A 21,194-nucleotide genomic window follows, 5' to 3' on the forward strand; every position below is an offset into this window, starting at 1 on the left:
CCTATTGCTGTTGTGGGAGGGAAGAGAAGGGTGCGGGCTGAAATGTGGGAGATGGGTTGGACCTGGCTGAGATTCCTGTCAGTGCTGGAGAATCCTTGTTTGAGGAAGAAGGTGGACATTTCGAAGGACCCCACAGAACAGATTCAATAGAAAGGGAGGAACTTGGAGAATGGGATAGAGTCTTTATAAGAAACAGGATGTGAGGATGTACAGAAAAAGTAATTGCGGCAGTTGTTTGTTTTTTAGTATATATTGGTGAAGGGAAGAGGAGGAAGGTTCTGGAGGACTGTAGGTATCTTCAAGTTGTTATAATGTCGAAGCTACGGATGCTCAGCTGCCATCTTTCACCGCTGGGCTGATTCACTTTTACCACCACCTGCGCTGTATCCACCATCATTGGAATTTCTTGCCACTGCCCACCTCATCAATGTTACTGTGATGCCCTTCCACCATGACTTCAACAGTGCTGGACCCAACTAACAATGAATGCTGCGCAGGTACAAGTCTGCCTATACATAATATTATTTTTATATATAGTATAATATTCAGTATTGTTTGCAAATTGTCCAGTATTAGGCATTTTTAAATTGTTCTGAGATGGCTATGCCAGTTATTTGTAATACTTTGGACTAAAAGTGAAAAATCATAACTTGTGAAATCAACAAATTGCAATTTCTTAAAAGAATCTGTTGGTTCCTTACCGAAGCATAGATTTTACTTTGATGCCTTGAAGTTTACTTGAAGATCAATATGGTGCAATATCACACTCGGAAGATTTACATCATTCTGCAGAGGCCAAATAAATACTTAAGTTCCATGCCATCATTTCCGGTCATTGCATTTGATTCTCCGATTGTACTCTTGTTTAAAGTTGCATCCAAAGGAGAGCACTTATGAAAATGCAGCTTTCCCTCAGCACTCCGTTTTAATGCTCAAAGATTCAGAGTGAGGCTTGAACCTATGGAACCCAGTCTTCACTGCAAAGTAAAACTTAATCACTTCACCTCTTGTGGTTAAAAATTGTAATTGCCAGACCAGCATTTTAGATCGGTGAGTGGCACTCCTGTAGGGGGCAGCAAATGAACTTTTTAATAGATAAATTCATTTCTTTCTGGCTGGTGTTATTCCTTTGCAGTTTTTGTCAAGGGCCATAATTGGATGGTCACATTGCATTCATGAAAATGAATACTCAACCGAGCTAAATCCATCCATTCAGCAAGTTCTTAAAGTTATCTCATTAGTGTTCAAATATTTCCGGAGTTTTCACCTTTAGTCTATCTGCCTAATCAGTTCATTGGTTTCTTCCTATGTCAAGGTGAACTTCCTGGTACCAGTCTCAAAATTATTTCTTGTCTCCTTGCTTGTTATTGAAATATAATTCAAAGTAATATTTGGATTTTTTTCAATCCCCAAAACATTTTAAGTACGCCATAAGCTTAATTTGTTTCAGGACTGAAAAGCACAAGTTTTTAAAATTCTTTTTGATAAACCAGACTTGATTCTGGAGATTTTTTTTTCCCTTGCATTTGAGGCTTTTTCTCTGCAGTGCTTCATGTGTACGATTGTTACTCTAGCTGACCAGATGTGTGCACACATTACGTAGCTGTCATCTGACCAGGACACTGTATAATACAGGCACAATTTCCTCTGACATTCATTCTAATGCATTAGCTCTGCCATTCAGTATTTATTTTGTTAATTATTAATTGGACACAGGGGTCAGTTAGCTTAATTGGCTGGATGGCTGGTTTGTGCTGTAGACTGACACCAACAGCACAGGTTCAATTCTGGCACTGATTGAAGTCATCATGAACATACTGCCTTCCTTATCTCACCCATGGTCTGCGGCATGGTGACCCTCGGGAGGACTATGGTGACTTTATTGATTGGACATATTTTGTATTGATTCTGCCATGACTTATGGCTTAAGTTCATCCTTAGATATTTCAAGACCATTCAGTATTTGCTTATGTTTCCTTCCTAAATGCAATTACTTGCACTTGTCAACAATAAACCTTACTTGTCAATATTTACTGCTTTCATGTTTTTACTAACTCAATTTGTAATGTCTTTGGTATTGGTTCCAACACTGCATTTTAGCTTTGTACTTGTGATGATGCTACGCCTTTTAACAAGGTTATGTTGTCCTTGGGTATTTTTTCAGAGGGTCCGTAAACGCAGAGACTCCAGGAGATCTAGGTTTGAAGGGTTTTAGGGTCAGTTTGATTATGGCTAACAAGAAACTGCCTCTGGAAAAAGACTTTCAAATTTAAAAAAAATACACTTGTACAATGTAAGGGGAGTAGCCAGTTCTCCCAGCTCAGCTTTTCTCTGGTTAGGTTTGGTTTTAGTAAACAGTCAGTTGTGAAGCTGCTGGACCCAAGAAGCAGGTCCATGCTGATCCTCCCTCTCTCTGACATCTCTCCCTTAAGAACCTATGTTGGATGTTTCCCACTTTTTTTTGCCAAGGGTTGGTTATGGGAATTGTTGTAAGTATGTGGAACAGCATCATTAAGTTGGGGTAATCTGTTGGGTTTTTGGATAGGTTAAGTTATTCTGTTCTCTTTTGTTGGTGTTTCATTTGGTAATCTTGCAAATAAATTCTTTTTTTTTTAAATCTAAGTGGTTTTACCAGCTGCATCACTCCTGGAATATCCTCTCTACACTTCTTAAAACAAATAGCAAAGTTAGAGTCGGGGCTACTTTCTTGAAATATTTTCAGTTGGTCCATAACAGTACACTTCAGCTCTCAAGTAACAGAAATCTGCATATCCCAGTGGTCACAAGTGCTACAGAGCAAGTGAGGGGATTTTACAGTATTTAAATGATGAACAATAAATGAAAGACTCATAGGCATCTGAACATTTCTGTGGCTCAAAGTTTTGAGAAGTGCTTTGAAACAAGTTTTGAATTGTTTGAGAAAGCAGCATTGTCAACCTCATACTCCTCACACTAAAAATGGCCTTACACCTTACAATGGGTTTTGCTGCAAAGAACAGACACTGCTGCTTCAATTGGTGAAGATCTGATGACTTCTTATTAACAGCCTCAGACTGTTCAGCTAACTAAAAACTAATTGCATCATTTTTTGGCAGGCAGAAGGCCTTTGTTATTGATAACTGGTCACTAGTCCATAGACCAATCAGCTCTTTGTTGCCAGCTGAATCTCCATTTATGCACACTCTTGGCTCCAGCTCATCTGCCCCTTCTCCCAGTACAGCTTGAACCATTAGTTGTGTAAACAATGTTTACTGAGTATCATTACTTGCCTTCAAAACTTGCAGCAAAATTGTTGATTTTTAAAACCGGATTCTTTTCCCATTTCAGTCCACAATCAAAAATAAGAAAAATACAAATGATAGTGTCTTTACATAATAGAACTAATGATTAACAGTAGACTTGAGCATTATTTATTCAATAATCTAGGAAAAAGCAGGCAGAAGAGACATCCTGTCTGACAAACCATAACCAACTTCTTTGAGGATGTGACTTCAATAGTGAGGAATCCGACAACATAAGATACTTGGACTTTTTTTTTATAAAGTTACACCCAAAAGTCTATGAACAGACTATTACTTATACTCTAAGTGGTAAAGCTTTACTATTAACTGAGGAAAGACTAAGAAAGTTCTTGAAGGTTAGAAGTGATAACTACTCATTAGGAGGGATGATTTTCTTCAGACTAGTGACCACAGCAACAATGAGAGTATCTCACTGCTGAAACTATATGCATCTTCTTGTGGACAGAAGCAATTGCAGTCGGTGGCCCAGGTGAAAGCCCAAAGTCCACAACTGTTTCTTTTTTTAAAAAAAAGCCTGCATGTGCTGACAAGGCCAAAGACTTCAAAGAATGTAGAATAATGCTATGCTGTTCATAGCACTACTGGTGTAACTGATTAAGTGAGGAAATCGTGTCAACTTGGCAAAAGTGAGGACTGTGGATGCTGGAGATTAGGGTAGAGAGTGTAGTGCTGGAAAAGCACAGCAGGTCAGGCTGCATCCGAGGAATAGTAGAATCACCAGTTCAGGCAAAAGCCCTTCATCAGGTTCAATCTGTCAGTTCTTTGAAACTGCATTGAGACTGCTGACAGCTGATTAATATCCGGGTCTGCAATTTGGTCAGCCCTTCCCAATTAGTAATTATCAGTCACTGGGATCCCGTTTTGTTTTTGTACAATATGACTCTTTTTGCATTACCCTCATTTTGAGGAGCAAATCTTTCCTTCCAGCAGGGATACATAAGTTCATGGAGATACAGTAGCCATGCTGGTTCAACTCCTGTTCTGGTGGGCTTACTACCTAGCTGCTCCTTGAGGGAAAAGTCTGGAATGGCACGGAGAGCTACTTCAGTGGCAATGCTTTCCAGTGTTCAGATTTGAGATACTGTTCTACCTGCTGCTAGATTTTTGGTTTCTTGATCCTTTGATACGTCTCTTTCAAATGCCTGATTCAGCAGCATGTTGTGCTGGTGCAGAGTTTCAGCCAGTATTGATTGGGTAGGGCCAAGCAGTATGCTAAGCCTTAATTCTGGCAGTGAAGAATGATGTCTGACAGCAACTGTGGGGATAGAAACAGAGTTAACGTCTTGAGTCTAATATGATTCTTCTCTGGATCCAAAGACCATGAAAGATCCAAGGAAATGTGATTGGTTTATGCCATTGAAAAAAGGCATCAGGGACAAGTGGAGCCAAAGGGACTGTCAGGGAAAGATTGCAAGGCAGTGGAGTTTAAGGTCCTAAAGTGTCATAGTGAAGTGCAGCATAGAAATAGACACTTCGGTGAACTTGTCCAGCCGAATTGATATCCTAACCTCATCTAGGCACACTTGGCCTATGTCCCTGTAAACCCTTCCTATTCACGTACATATCCAAATACTGTTAATGTTGTAAATGTACCAACCTCCACCACTTTGTCTGGCAGCTTATTCCACACATGCAACACCCTCTGCATGAAAACGTTGCCCCTTAGGTCCCTTTCAAATCTTTCCCCTCTCACTATGGCCTCTATTTTTGGACTCCCCTACCCTGGGAAAAAGACCTTAGCCAATGACCTTATCCATGCCCCTTATGATTTTATACACCTCTATTAGGGCACCCTTCAGCCTCTGAAGCTCCAGGGAAAATATTCAATTGAAGCTCCTATTCAACCTCTCGCGATAGCTCAAACTCTCCAACCCTGGCACCATCCTTGTAAATCTTTTCTACACCCTTTCAAGTTTAACAACATTTTTCCTATAGCAGGAAGACCAGAATTGAACTCCATTTTCCAAATGACGTCAAACGAATGTCCTGGATAGCCACAACATGACATGTCAACTCTTTTATGCAATGCACTGATCAACCATGGAACAAAAAGCAAAGGGATTGGTAACGGTTGTTAGGAAGGAGCAAAGCATTATTCCAGAGCAAGTGTTAATAGCAGAATAAAGGTCAGCCCTGATTGAAACAAAAAATGTGAAAAGGAAATACTCAGACTCTTTTGCTGGGAGAGTGGGGGAATAAGATAGTCTGACATTGTAGCGCATTCTATTGAGTGCCTCAATAAAACACTAAATGTTGTTTCTCCAGCTTATGCTGGATTTCACTGGAACACTGCAGGAGGCCTCAGGCAGAAATGTGAGCAGGAGTGCCAGATGGTGTATTGGAAAAGTGAGTCATGCTTATGGAGTGAATGAAAGTGTCCTGTAAAGCAGTCATTCCGTCCTTGTTTGATCTCCCCACTTTGTGGAGTCCTCGTTCTGAGCAGTAAATGTAATAGGTCAAATTGACAGAAGCATTTGGACTTTAAGCAAGTTTTTAATGAAGTCCTACACAAGAGGCTATAATACAAAATCAAAGCAGGTGGGATTGGGGATGACTTGATTGAGAATTCTTTAATTGAAAATATATCGCTGAGTGACAATCTGGAGATTCCTTTTATAACGGCTTTGTGGGTCAACCCACAGCATATGGATTGCAGGGTTTCAAGAATGCAGCTCACTACCACCTCCTTGAGGGCATCTAAGGATGGAAAATAAATACTGGCTCAGCTAGTGACACCCACGTGCCATGAATGAATATTCCAAACATTTGTGGAAGACAACATTATCAGAATAGATGTAAGGGAGATGAAAAAACTGGGGAATCAAATAGAGTCTTTCCAGGAAGCAGCTTGTGAAGAAGTATAGTCAGTTATAGTGAATGTGGTTAAACAACTGTGGCCCAAAGTTGGATATGGTAAATTGACCTACAGCTGGAGAAATTGGATCTGAAAGATTATATGCCAAAGTATGTTAAATCGCAACCAGCAGCTTTCGTCCAAAGAACAGTGGAAACCAAGGTTAAGGAGGTCACAAAGCTTCTGGGGAAACCAGTTACCACCAGCCCATGGGTTGTGTTTTGGAGAAGTATCAATCAGATTTTCTGACATCTTGACTTCCAGCCAGTGCCTGAGGATCTGCACTTCACACCTCCCCCAGCATGGCAACAGCGAAGGGCCTTGGCATGATCCTATTGGATGCTTTGAAACTCCATTCAACACCCCATTGACCATAAGACTACAGAATATTCTGGAAGGTTTGGGATGAGAGGATTAAAATAGATGCTTGAAAGCTATCCCCACAGTGAAGATTTACAGCAAGATCGGTGGCAGAAGACTGTGTGGTAACCCAAGAGGAGATCTGTTTTGACCTGGAAAATCCTCCTTTGTTGAAGAGAGCTAGCCCGACATGAGAGAGGAAGGAGATTCCAACTGACCAGCTCAAACACGTGGATCACTGCAAATAAATATCCTTTTGTCAAAGGGATAGAACTAAATTGAGAGTAAATATCGTAGTTTTTTAAATAAGGAATGTTTTGTTAATAAAATTGAATTGAACCACTAACCGAATTCTACATCTCCTTGTCTGCCTCACCGACAAAAGCTCTTGGGGAAAGTATTTTTAACGCATAAACTGGCTAAAGTATCCAAAGATGCCAACATGAATAATTGTAGTCCAGATCTCCATCATCTGCAGAGTTGTATTGGTGGTGTTTTAGTGAAGAGGGAAACTTGATAAACAACAAATTATATTTATAGAGCATTTTTCATGTAATGAAACATCCCAAGATGCTTCTGAGGAACATTATTTAAAAAAAAAACATGACGCTGAGCTCTGAAGAGATATCCAATCCACCAAGAAGTGTCTTAAAGGATAAAAATGAGGTCAGGAGCTACAATGAGGGTATTGTGGAGCAATTGAAACCAATCGACGTGCAATAAAGGTGGAATTTCCTGCATGCAGTGAGATAGGGGTCAGTAGCAGATCAGAAACCTGCTTATAATTTAATCAGGCTTTGCTTTAAATCAACCAGTGCATTCATATCCTACTTCCAGATTTTACAACCATAGAGGGTAGGTGAATTGATTCAATGAATTTGTCAAAGGAAGGATATTGAAGGGACTGACCTCTACATTGACTCCTGAGGCTTCAGTAACCTTAGAAATAGAAAGGAAGGCTGGAAAGAGCTAATTATTTGCCTGTAGACTCTGTGCTGGGTATCTCTCATCCTTCCAGTCAGCTTTTTATATCCATCACCTTGGGCCTTTGGAGGGGCATGTGACTGAGGAAAAGGTGACTGATGCTGCTGCTGCTTGTCTTGCTGCTAGTGCTGTTGGAGTTTATGCTGCTGATGCTCTTGGTTTTTCATCAGAAGTCCAAGAGACAGCAGCAGAAAGTGCTAGCAGTGAAGGCTGACAGCAGGGAATTGCAGATCGAGGTGAGTCAAGTTCAAGACCGGTGCAGTGATTTCCATGAAACAGGAAAGAACCGGTTGAGCAGTGCAAGCACATTGTCTCTCTGTAAATGTGGTTTTGAAGCCCCAGCCTCTCTTCTCGGCAGCTCTTCTTCTGTTTCACTGTCTGAAGGCTTGCCAGTCTCTGTCAGTCTTCAAGAACAATGGCTCCCTCCTGTGCTCTCACCTGGTTAAACCTGGTAAATTCCAAATAGCCTTGCTTTAACTGCTAAAGCCAGAAGTCTGCATTAAAAGTAGAATCAATTGCCTAATTACATACATCAATGATTTATCCAGCAGATGTACAGGAGATTTCAGCTTACCTGGCTGTAACATGACTTTTCTGAAATCCAGAGTTAGGGGGAATGATGACATGTCACCTTTTCAAGGTTTTAACCTCTCCTTCATGCTCTCTATGATTTTGTTTGTAGCATCCTAACAATACCATCACTCAATTATGTCCAATGGGTAAATTCTTAATTTTGGGAAACAGCAGATGTACAGGAGATTCCAGCTTACCTGGCTGTAACATGACTTTTCTGAAATCCAGAGTTAGGGGGAATGATGACATGTCACTTTTCAAGGTTTTAACCTCTCCTTCATGCTCTCTATGATTTTGTTTGTAGCATCCTAACAATACCATCACTCAATTATGTCCAATGGGTAAATTCTTAATTTTGGGAAAAGACAGGGCAGAACTTATACACTTAATGGTAAGGTCCTGGGAAGAATGTAAGTTAGCTCACTAAGCTTGAAGGTTTGTTTTTAGATGTTTCGTCACCATTCTAGGTAACATCAGGGAGCATCTCCAGTGAAGTGCTGGTGATATGTTCCGCCTCTCTATTTAGAGATCTTTGGTTCTTAAGGTGGGTGATGTCATTTCTGGTTCTCCCTTTCAAGGGAAGTTAGATAGAATTAATTCTGTGTTTATTGATGGAGTTCTGGTTAGAATGCAATGTCTCTAAGAATCCTTGTGTGTCTTTGTTTTGCCTGTCTTAAAATGAGTGTGTTGTCCCAATCAAAGTGTGTCCTTCTTTGTCTGTATGTATAGAAACTAATGATAGTGGGTTGTGTCTTTTGGTGCTAGTTGGTGTTCAAGTATCTTGGTGTCAAGTTTCCTGCTAGTTTGTCCGATGTTTTTTTTTACAGTTCTTGCATGGTATCTTATAAGTGACATTAGTTTTGCTGGTATATCTAAGGGATCCTTTAGGTTCATTAGTCGCTGTTTAAATGTGTTGGTAGGTTTGTGGGCTACCATGACGCCAAGGGATCCGAGTAGTCTGGAAGTCATTTCTGATATGTCTTTGTAAGGTAATGTGGCTTTTGCTTTTGGTTGCTTTGTGACTGCTTGTTTGGGTTTGTTTCTGAGGAATTAGTGGATTGTGTTTATTGGGTACTCGTTTTTCTTGAAAACAGTGTATTGATATTTTTTCTTCTGCTTTTTGTAGTTCTTGGATGCTGCAGTGTGATTGTAGCTTATTGAAATGATGTCTTGATGCAGTGTTACTGAACATTGAACCTGTACTCCCAGGTCTCTTAGTTGCTTGAAAGTGGAGTCCCAGGTAGACAGGATAGTGAAGAAGGTGTTTGGTATGCTTTCCTTTATTGGTCAGAGTATTGAGTATAGGAGTTGGGAAGTCATTTTGTGGCTGTACAGGGCATTGGTTAGGCCCATTTTGGAGAATTGTGTGCAATTCTGGTCTCTCTCCCATCAGAAGGATGTTGTGAAACTTAAAAGGGTTCAGAAAAGGTTTATGAAAATGCTGCCAGGGTTGGAGGTTTTGAGCTATAGGGAGAGGCTGAAAAGGCTGGGGTTATTTTCCCTGGAGCGTCGGAGGCTGAGGAGTGACCTTAAAGATTTATAAAAATCATGAGGGGCGTGAATAAGGTAAATAGGCAAGTTCATTTCCCCAGGATAGGGGAATCCAAATCTAGAGAGCATCAGGTTAGGGTGAGAGGGGAAAGATTATAAACAGAATCTAAGGGCAACTTCTTCATGCAGAGTGTGGTGTTTTATATGGAATGAGCTGCCAGAAGAAGTGGTGGATGATGGTATAATTATAATATTTAAAAGGCATGTGGATGGGTACATGAATAGGAAAGGTTTACAGGGATATGGTTCAAATGCTGACAAATGGAACTAGATTTATTCAGGATGCCTGGTCAGTATGGATGAATTGGATCAAAGAGTGCTGTATATTTCTATGGTTACGAATGGTCTCTTAGATAACCTGCTCTAGGCTTGTAGGTCCCGTTGTTATTTGTTGAATTATGTTCCATAGCCTAATCATAGTTTAAGGCATTTGTCTGGATCACTGTGCAGTGAATGAGGCAGCAGGGGAGCTGACAAGGATTTGTGTTAGGATTTGGCCAGCAAGAGAATGGAGTAGAAGGAGAGCTAGTGGAAGGTGAGTGAAGAGGCAGGTGAAGTGGCGAGGGTCTGAGTGGAGGCAGTGACTGATAGGCATTTAAAAAAGTTACCTGTGGCATTATTGGGAGCAATGTCAAAGGCAATGCAACTGCATACATGCATGCTAAAGATATGTCCTGAAGTTGCAGTGACAGAAAATGCAGCCATTTACATACCCTTCCCTGCCTTTTTTTAATGGTTCTTTGTACCACAAATAATCCTTAGTTATGGAAACCTTCTCTCTTTTGTTGTTGGTTGTCAATTGGTTGTGTTACATAAAGATCAACGTGCGACCTTTGTTGAACAACTCCAAAGCTGTTTTTTTTTAAATGCATTTTAATTAGCAGAGATCTCCTGTGTCCAAACGAACAGGTATTCCTTTGTAAAGGGCTTATTTAAACTCATCCAATTAAACCTGTTTGGCTGCAAGCATGTGTGTTGTAATTGCATCAAGGTTTGTATAATTCGCCCTGCTATGTGAATTCCGCCAGATCCATGTGTTTCAAGAAATGCTCATATGTTGTGCAAGTTCTGTATCTTTGGCAGTCAGTACCAGAGCCAGTATGCAGTTAAGAGGCTGAGGTGGCAGAGAAAAACAGATGGAGGAGAAATGGATATGTTCCAAGGCATGCTGAAGCTCTATGTGGAAAAGTGGGTGGAGGAGGTTTGAGTCCTGTCTGGATTCTCAGGGAACTCTGGTTTATGGGTTTACAGCTGTGGGGAAAGGCTGGGGGAGAGGAGAGGATGGGGAAACTTCCAGCCAAGGCTTAATGAATGGGTTATGGGTAAGCTAGAAGGGGTGGCATGTTGGCTCAGTGGTTAGCACTGCTGCCTCACAGCGCCAGCAACCTAGATTAGATTCCTGCCTCAGGTGGCTGTCTGTCTGTGTGCAGTTTGTATATTCTCCCCGTGTCTGCGTGGGTTTCCTCTGGGTGCTCTGGTTTCCTCCACAATCCAAAGATGTGCAGGTCAGGTGAATTGGCCGTGCTAAGTTGCCCATAGTGTTAGGTGCATTAGTCGGGGAGAAATATGGCGAATGGGTCTGGGTGGGTTACTTTGTGAAGGGTCAGTATGGACTTGTTAGCCTAAGGGCCTGAGTTGAAAAATGTGGTGCTGGAAAAACACAGCAGGCCAGGCAGCATCCAAGGAGCAGGAGAATCGATGTTTCGGGCATAAGCCCTTCTTCAGGCCTAAGGGCCTGTTTCCATACTGTAGGGAATCTAATCTAACCTAATCTTACAGATGAGGCAAGATCTACAGTCCTGTACAGGCTTTTTTATTTGTAGCAGGCCACTGGGAGAAAAGGTTTTTTGAAAAAATTAAATACTTTTGCAGATTCAGATCTCCACCGAAGATGTGATCTCTCCTCCTTGTCCTCTTCATTCCACTTGTAGCTGAGTGGATGAACAGTAATGCATGCACAGAGTGCACTGTGAATCTGTGTATGGCACAAGCACAGCATCGAGAGGACTGTCCGGCAGTTTCTCAGTCACTATCTGAGAAATAAATGGTGTCAAAGAATGAGATTCAGGACAGGCTGCTAAATTATCAGATAACCTTGTAAAATACCAAATGGTTGGCGATTTGTGCATTGTGATTAAAAGTTAAGCGTGTGGAATTGATGGAATATAAAGTGGTTTGTCAAGAAACGTAGAGGAGCTGAATATTCTTTAAATAGAGGAAAAACTGCAGAAAGCTTCAGAACGGAGGGACTTTGGGGTCCTTGTCCACGAATCTCAAAAAAACTAGCATCCAGGAAGTCTAGCAGACGGAAGGCAAATTGAATATTGGCCTTTATTTCAAAGAGAATAGACATTTAGCTTTGCTAAATCTATAGAAGGCACTAATTGGACCATAGCTGGAATACTGTTAACTGTTTTAGGCTGCTTATCTGAAGAAAGATACACTGGGGTTGGAGGCAGTCCAGAGAAGGTTCACTAGACTGGTATAGATATGGAGGGACTGTCTTCTGAAGAGCAGTTGTATTTATTGAAATTTGGAAAAATGAAAGGTAACGTTATTGATATATGCAAGATTCTTGGGGGACTTGGTGGGATAGATGTAGAAAAGGACTCTCCCCTTGTGGGAGAGTCTAGAATCTGAGAATAAGGGGTCACACAGTTAAAGCACAGGTGAGGAGGAACATATTCACTGAGTTAGTACATTTGTGGAATTCTTTATTATAGAGGGTTATTGAAGCTGGACCATTAAATATATTCCAGACTGGGATGCAGATTTTTAATCAGTAAGGAAATCAAGATAAAAGACAAAAGTGGAGTGGAGGATTCAGATCAGCCATAACTTTTCTCCCTTGTCTTTGACATCTATGTGCACCAGGACAATTCTTCCCCTCCCACTAAGACTCATCTCCGGCCCAGAAGAGATGTCCTGAACTTTGGAACCAGGTAGGCAACACAGCCTTTGGAATACTCTTTTCTGCTGAAAACCATGTCTATTCCTTCTGTTAACCCCTATGACTACTACGTATCCCTTTTCTTCCCACTTGAATGGTATGCTATAACATGGTGCTTTGGTCAGTTTGCTTAACCGCCCCTAATACCAGTTGGAGAAGAGCACAGGCTGATGCTCCAAAGCTAAATTCTGAATCCCAATACCTGCCAGTATTGCAGTAGTACTCTTCTGTCCCTGGCCATGGATCAAATGTGATGTAACTCATCAAATGGGTCTGACTGCCTCCTGAAACCGTTTCCAGGTACTCCTTCCCTTTGCCTGATGCATTGCAATGTCTGCGACCAGCTTTCCTGTAGTTGTCTTACCGGCTGCATTTGGTTTCCATGGCCTCTGTGTGGCAGCAACTTCCAGAGCCAGACATCAGTGCTGTAACTGGTGATCGCCATGCATGCAACATTGGAGTGGCTGCTTGCACACACAGTCGGGAGGCTTAGAGGGAGTATTCCCTGCATCTCTGCCATTAATTCCAAGCTGAGATTCCTCGAGCTCGCCGTGACCACTATTGATTATTAAGCTGCAACCTATCCAGCCATCTCTATTCTATTTAATTAATTAATTTGGATGTTAAGTATTTTAAAAATGAATTCTTTGACTGTATTTGTCTGCTGTAATAATATCTTTTCAAATTTACCACTTGGCCAATAAAAAGAGGTGTGGGAAAAATACCCACCAATTATGTACCTATTTTCCTGAGATATTGTATTTCTGCTCTGATAGGTAAAATAGGTTAAGTGGCTCTCTGCTGCCAGTTTTTTTTTCTCCTGTTGCCTTTCTCACTGCTATCTCAGTCCACTTCACTGTGATGCTGATGTACTGCGCACACACTGGCAATCTGGATATTTCTGTCTCTGTCTCTCTGTATCATTGGACATCCAGCCCATTTTCTCTAACTTAAAAAAAAATTGGACTAGTAACTCAAACACTCATTCAAATTGCATGTATAAACAGGCCTGAGACCTCCAAGCACCAAAACATAGAAACTCAAAAAATAAAAATAAAACGATGTCTTCCCTCATCTGAACACAAAAAATATAGAAATACAAATCAAACTTAAAGCAATGAGTCATTGCTCTGCTTACGAACACAAGATCTCAAACAATAACAATGCATTATGAACCTTTGCATTCCTTGTCATTCAGTTTTAATTCTAGGTTGAGATAATACTAGGTTTGCTTCACTGAAGCATTCTCATGCCACCAGCTGCCATTATTACAGATTCATGTTGAGATATTTCATTTGAGTGTTGATTTACCTGTCTGACCTACTTCGTGCATTTAACTTGGTTTTTATTCCAAGTTTCAGAATTTTTTGTTTATTAATTCTTAATATAATGGTAAGATATCTAAACTTATTCAGGTTCAATTCACCTTGTGCAAACTTTCATGTGACCTGTTGCATCCCACGCCTGTTTTCATATATAAGATTGTAAGCAACTATACCAATTTGAGTAAGGTACAAATGTTTGCACCTCATCATCTGGACTGGTGCCAAAGGAAAACTTGGAAACATCTTCCAATCTAAAGCCAATTTTCACACATTACCTTATTTGCAGAGTTTCTCAAAGTAATTATACATCTATACATAACTATTTCTATTTTGGCTATTGAATAAACTTTTCTCGAGAGTACGTCAGGTAGATTCCTGGATGAATGGGCAGTACATGCACCTGATACTTTAGGTATGTACTGTTCTGCCTAATCCATCAGCTTCTGTTTGAATATTCTGGGGTGGAGATGGAGTACATTGATACCATTTAATCTCTCTAAGGGGATGGTAACTTTACAGCTTCTAACAATGGTGGGGCTTCTTTTTAAGATTAGATTTAAAACTTCAATTTCAGTTTTGAAATGAGTGGATTGTATGTAAATTTCAGTTCAGTAAAGAAAAACCTGTCCCAACCTATTTCTGATTTCTGTGACTCTTTTAAATTCACTGGAAAAAAAACATGAAGAGGGCACCTTGAAGAGTTGTGCACATTTCTTGACAGGCGATTAATGATGTTTAGTAGTAACGTAAACTGATACGGGCAAATCTGTAAAACATAAAAGTACTTTGGCACGAAATAGTTTGCTTTGATAAAGATATTCAGAAACTGTAGATAAACAGCCTGTTTGTAAAGCTTTGAACCATTCATCGCTTAAACACTAATTCAGGGAATTTAGTATGAACAAAACAAGAAGATGCTAAGTCCATTCGGTAATTGAGATTCAATTAAAAAAGAACATGTGATGTGCACATAGTGAAATGTTCATTGGTAAAGCTGCATGAAAGCGTACATCTTTCATTGAGCCTCTCCAAATCTTTGTGGAATTTCTGTAAACTTTTTTCTCTCCTTTTTAAAAGCTTTCCAAAATTTCATTCCTTCGATTAAGCTTTTGGTTATCTTTCCTGAATGTTTCTCTCCAGTCTTAGCATATGCTTTCCCTATGCTTGTGTAGTTTGTTAATGATTATATTTAAATGCAACTTGTTGTTAAAAGTATCAAGAATGATCAGTAGATTCTAGTTGGGTCAGTGTGATTAGGTAAACTCAAGGATTGAATTGTCCCACTTTCGGATTTTCTGCTGGCCAAATAAAATTAAAATTGATTTATTATTTCAAAATGTTGGTCTGGTTTGCAAACCTCTTTATGGATGTCATCCAATTCCATTTAGATAATGTACTCCAGTGGCACTTGCAGCTGGTACTCTTCCAACAAAGAGCTATAGCAAACCCCTCTCATTTCACTCTACAATGGGTGGACAACCCTTCATTCAGGAGAAAGTGAGGACTACAGATGCTGGAGATCAGAGCTGAAACATGTGTCGCTGGAAAAGCGCATCCAAGGAGCAGGAGAGTCGACGTTTTGGGCATAAGCCCTTCAGGAATGAGGAGGGTGTGCCAAGCAGGCTAAGATAAAAGGTAGGGAGGAGGGACTTGGGGGAGAGGTATTGGGAATGCGATAGGTGGAAGGAGGTTAGAGAGGGGGAAGAGAGGGGGACGGAGAGGTCGGGAAGAAGATTGCAGGTCAAGAAGGCGGTGCTGAGTCCGAGGGTTGGGACTGAGATAAGGTGGGGCATGGGGAAATGAGGAAGCTGGAGAAATCTGGTCCCAGAGGTGTTCTCTGAAACGTTCCACAAGTAGGCGGCCTGTCTCCCCAATGTAGAGGAGGCCACATCAGGTGCACGGATGCAGTAAGTGATATGTGTGGAGGTGCAGGTGAATTTGTGATGGATATGGAAGGATCCCTTGGGGCCTTGGAGGGAAGTGAGGGGGGAGGTATGGGCGCAATTTTTTAATTTCTTGCGGTTGCAGGGGAAGGTGCGGGGAGTGGAGGTTGGGTTGGTGGGGGTGTGTGGACCTGACGAGGGAGTCACGGAGGGAGTGGTCTTTCTGGAACGCTGATAGGGGTGGAGAGGGAAATATATCCCTGGTTTGGAGGTGGCATAAATGACGAAGGATGATCCAATGTATCTGAAGGTTGGTGGGGTGGTAGGTGAGGACCAGTGGGGTTCTGTCCTGGTGGCGATTGGAGGGGCGGGGTTCAAGGGCAGAGGAACGGGAAGTGGAGGAGATGCGGTGGAGAGCATCGTCAACCATGTCTGAGGGGAAATTGCAGTCCTTGAAGAAGGAGGCCATCTGGGTTGTTCGGTATTGGAATTGGTCCTCCTGGGAGCAGATGCGAGAGAAGTGAAGGAATTGGGAATATGGGATGGTGTTTTTACAGGGGGCAGGGTGGGAGGAGGTGTAATCTAGGTAGCTGTGGGAGTCGGTTGGTTTATAGTGAATGTCTGTATTGACTCGGTCGCCCAAAATAGAAATGGAGAGGTCTAGGAAGGGGAGGGAGGAGTCTGAGACAGTCCAGGTAAATTTGAGGTCAGGGTGGAAGGTGTTAGTAAAGTGGATGAACTGTTAAACCTCCTTTTGGGAGCACGAGGTAGCACCGATACAGTCATCGATGTAGCGGAGGAAACCTCTACAAGGTCACCCCTCTGCCTCTGACATTCCAGGGAAAACAGCCCTAGTCTATTCAACCTTTCCCTATAGCTCAAATCCTTCAACCTCTAGAATTGTTGTATTTCTCAACCATAGTTCTGACAACCAATTAGACAGCTTTAACTTAAAAAGGTATTTCAAAGTTTTGTTTAATTTTATTTCTTTGACCAGTTATTCATAATTGAACTTCCTGTTTTTGTAAAACAGAACTATAACAGTCATTCATGAAACATGATATTGTGGCAATGTAGTTAACAAACAATTGCCAAGCAAACCATTCAGTTCAAGAGCAACAGATGCTCGTCTTGCCAATGACACTCTGAAGCCACAAAAGAATAAAATTAAAAAATAGATTGGTTATTCTTACACTGATGAGTGAATTCTTATCATCAATTAAGAGTCTTGAAGTTTCTGACCAGTTGAAATTCCAGTATTTTTACTGAAGCTTGAGTCATTGTCATTTTTTATAGTGACATCCCAGGGCTCTTTCTGGAAATATCAATTCATCTGCCTCCGGTATGGAGTGGGTGATAAAATTTCCCGTCTTGGCCAGTACAACAGTCATCTGCAGCATTTATTTTCTAAGGATGCAAACCATTTTTGTACAGTCCCACATGAAGTATTAGTAATGAATAGTATGTCACATATTGCAGTCATTAAAATTTCATTTCAATGTAATCACTTAAAAATGGAAGATAAATTCATGCACAGTCTAGTTCAAAGTTTTACTGAAGTCTAAAAGCCACCATTTTCAAAATTCTTTCAGATCTGAAGAAGAGTTATATCAGGCTTGAAACATTAATATTTCTTAGCGCTTTCTGTTTTTGTTTCAGATTTCCAGTTTTTCTTCCTTGCCGGTCTGTTTACTGTGTCGTTCACTTTAATATTCTAACCAAAAAGAGAATAATGTATATTTTTGAGTCGCTTGTCAATATGATACTGTATCAATTTTTCTCATCTGTCAGAATTTCCTCTGCTACGTATGACACTTTTTTTCCCAAGAACACAAGTAAAATTGGGAACTTTATAGATTTGCATGGTGCGGTTGATGAATTATCAAGATTGTATACCACAGATGATTGGTATATTAGCACTTGGCACAGTCGGCACTTCCCCACTTTCTTCCCCTTTAGTGATTTACTCAAAGCATCCCCTTTTTTATGTTTAGATACATGCTTCTCACTGGCTATTTAGGACTTCATAAGTCCTTATTGGTTTCTCACTGACAATTTTATACCTGCTTTGGTTGGTTTTGATTTTTAATGTTTTAATTCTGACTCCCTGTTTTGTTTTGATGTAGTCAACAAATTGCAATACATAAACACCATGCTTGCGTACAGATTTTTTTCAATAGTAAGCATTTGCAACTCCTTGCAAGTTATCCTTAATGTGCTTTATAAGACACATGTGATCATTGCTTTTAGACAACCATAAGAGCAACTGCAAAAATGTCAAACTGAACCATTCCATTATTTGGGTATTTGTTTTTTTTTAAAAAAAGACGAATCTGGGAGGTCTTGTTTGACAGTAATTTCCATAAGTAGAACTTCAAGGTTACCATGTTAAATGTTTCACTGCGTTATTAAAGTTGTGGAGGGGCCCTCATGCCTCCTTCTCTGTGGACACTAAGGTGACAGCAGTCTGGAATTTGAAAGGAATCAGTGGAGCTGAACAGAATTCAAGCTGCTGCAGGTGTATCATTAAATTGAAAGGACACTGGCTTCCATCAACACTGTCACTGTAACAGGAATGCAAGGGGTAATGGACACCATCCCCTGTTTAAAATGTAATTCAGTGTGGGGAAATGTCAATTATTCCTAAATAACTTTAGGTATTTATCTTGCTAATCACATCCATGTCCTCTTATTTAAAAACTAGGAAAGTATTTTTAAAAACGGCTTTTAAAAAAAACAGTCACTGAACATCTTAACTGTGGTGAGAAATGTTTATTCTGAAGTGTCTTTTCCAGAAACATGAGCCCTGTATTATGTCGCTGTTCTAGTAACCACAGGTCTAGTTCCAAAAATAAATTGTTTCTCTGCCAGCCAAAGGGGAAGTCAGTTTCAGGTGGTGCTTTTGGAAGTAAAGATGAAATATTTTTTGTTAACTAGTTGGTTAACTTTCTGTTCAAGTTTGAAACTTTGAATAAAACTAGAAAACTCTGAATTACAAAAAAGTTTCAAAGAAGGATTTTGCCATAATATCTGCCTGCAGATGATGATTAACTTGCTGTTTACTTTCTGTATTATCTAACCCTTTTCCTTTTAGATTAAGAGCATTTGCAATTTTTAACTTGTCAATTTTCAGCTTTTCTTTCTTGCTGCTTGTCAAGCTTATCTTTTTATTTTCACTCAGATTTTCCAACTTGTTTCTCTTTTGTCTTGAATAAGAGAAAATAAGAGACAATTTTGTCTTGAATATCATCACTGTAAAGCTGCTTAAAGGGGGAAAGTTCATTTCGTACTTCTACTTTTTGTGAACTATGAACCAAGGTTTATTATCTCAGACTTTTAGAATTGCTTCATCTATTTGATTACTTAACAGCTTTGGACTGGCTCAAAAAAACTTCTCCCAAGTGATATGCTTTAGTTATACACCTAGCCATTGCATTTCCATTTGACTTCCTGGTGTCCCAACCAATTAGATAATTGGAATCTCAATGCATCATGGTACAAATACTTACAATGCCCTCCTTATTCAAACCCTCATGATTATCAGCCTTTATACCAGTGTTAATGCAATTGCAACAAGGGGAAGAAAATATAAAATTGAATGATTCAATCTCCTGGTTGTCGGTTTAAAAGTAAGCCAAGAGTCTGAGAATCGTGATTAGCTTTAAAGTTACCATGTTAAGTATTTAATCATATCTTGAATTAGGGACCTCCTACCTTCACTGTGATTTTAAAACAAAACCCATGAGTTTCTTCTAGTTCCACCATTTAAGAAGACCCTATGAAAATGAGAATTGAAGAATGATAGAGATGAGTTATCAGAAAAGGAAACAGTGGACATGGAGATTCAATGTAGCAAGGCAGCACCAGGGTTCAGCAAGGTGAACCTGAAGGTAATGTTGTGACTGAAAGGGCAAAGATATTTTGTTTCCTATGGACATGAGGAAGATGGCTGCTGCTCAAAACAGGCAGATGTGGTCCAAAGGCTACTGAGGAGGTCAGCAAGCTGGAGTATTGGACCTCGCTCCTGAATACAGTGCCAGAAAATGTTCAATGATCTAATCAGCGCAGGAAAAGATTTCAATTTAAATTTTATCACCTTGCTGAATCCTGGTGCTGCCTTGTTACATTGAACCTCCATTTCCACAGTTTCCTTCTCTGGTGACTCCTCTCTACCATTCTTCAATTCTGATGTTCACAAGGTGACTTAAATGGTGGAACTAATACCCCATCAGGTACTTAGATGGGGAATTTTATCACAGTGAAAGTAGGAGGCTCTCATTAGCAATGTGATGAAATATTTAAGAGTAACTTTAAAGCTTATCATGTGTACAGAAGTGCAGGAATACAGTGAAAAGTGTACAATGCCACCACACAAGACACCATCTTAGTATTAAGATACCTAGGTTAAAAAAACCTTGGGTACAAAGTAGGAAGGGAAACTGAGTTAATAAATTCAGCATTATTTCATAGGGTAAGTAGAAAAATAAAGAATAAGGTAATGGCTAACAAAGTCTTTCTTCGGAAAATAAAGAAATAAGTTCAGATACCATCATCGCTGCTGAAGCTGCTGCCTCTCTGATCTCCCCTGCTGCCTCAGGAGTGTGCCCAATTAGGACCCACTTACAACCTGAACCAAGACAAGTGAGTGACATGGCCCAGTCGAGTACAAACCTCCATCATTGCCTTGCATAGTTCCTCTTCACATCATGTCTTGCTGTTAGGGGCACCCATTTCTCTTGCTGGGAAGGTACTATGACACATCCTCATCTTACACTCTCCCTCATCTTCATAAGGAAACCTTTTATTTGTCCTCCAGGGAAGGTGACAAAATTTCACAACAATGGTCCTAAGGATAAGAGGATCAGTTCCTGTGATGAGGTATTGTTCAATCAAGAGATGTTGTATATTCTTGGCCTGTATTCCCCCCAGTATGGAAGAATGAGAGATGAGCTACTTGAAATGTATTAAATCTGTGCTTGTTTTTTTAGGTCCTGAACCAGCAGATGGTTAAGAAAAAAGTTGTTGCAATTTTAAAAGCAAAATATGAGCTCTTGCAGTGCAGTGGCAATGTCCCTATCTCTGATCCAGAAGACCTATGTTCAAGTTCCATCTGCTTCAGTGGTGTGTAATAATATCCCTGAACAGGTTGGTGAGAAAATATGTAACAGCAAAATAGTGTGTATGTTAGACATTCAAAAGAGAAGCTAAAAGTGGAGAAACTCAGCAGGTCTGATAGGATCTGTAGAGAGAGGGAAAACAGTGCTTCTCCATAGGTACTGCTAGACCTGCTGAGTTTCTCCAGCACCTTCAGTTTTTCTTGCTGATGTTGCCTCTGCTCCTCTTGTTCCTCACCTGTGGTCCAAGGTATTGTTGCGTAAGGGATTCCTATTGAAATAAAAGGCTAAAAACTCC

At 40.4% G+C, this 21,194-nt stretch overlaps 1 long non-coding RNA gene across 1 annotated transcript; it reads left to right on the forward strand.

The window, feature by feature from the left end:
* Positions 1-81: 81 nt before the first annotated feature.
* LOC122556546 lies at positions 82-20,882 on the forward strand. The gene is made up of 3 exons (XR_006313561.1): positions 82-497; positions 12,499-12,566; positions 20,771-20,882. It is a non-coding gene; the product is annotated as an uncharacterized LOC122556546 (long non-coding RNA).
* The last annotated feature ends 312 nt before the right edge of the window (positions 20,883-21,194 follow it).

Source organism: Chiloscyllium plagiosum, chromosome 14, assembly GCF_004010195.1.
Source record: "Chiloscyllium plagiosum isolate BGI_BamShark_2017 chromosome 14, ASM401019v2, whole genome shotgun sequence".
NCBI classification, from domain to species: Eukaryota; Metazoa; Chordata; class Chondrichthyes; order Orectolobiformes; family Hemiscylliidae; genus Chiloscyllium; species Chiloscyllium plagiosum.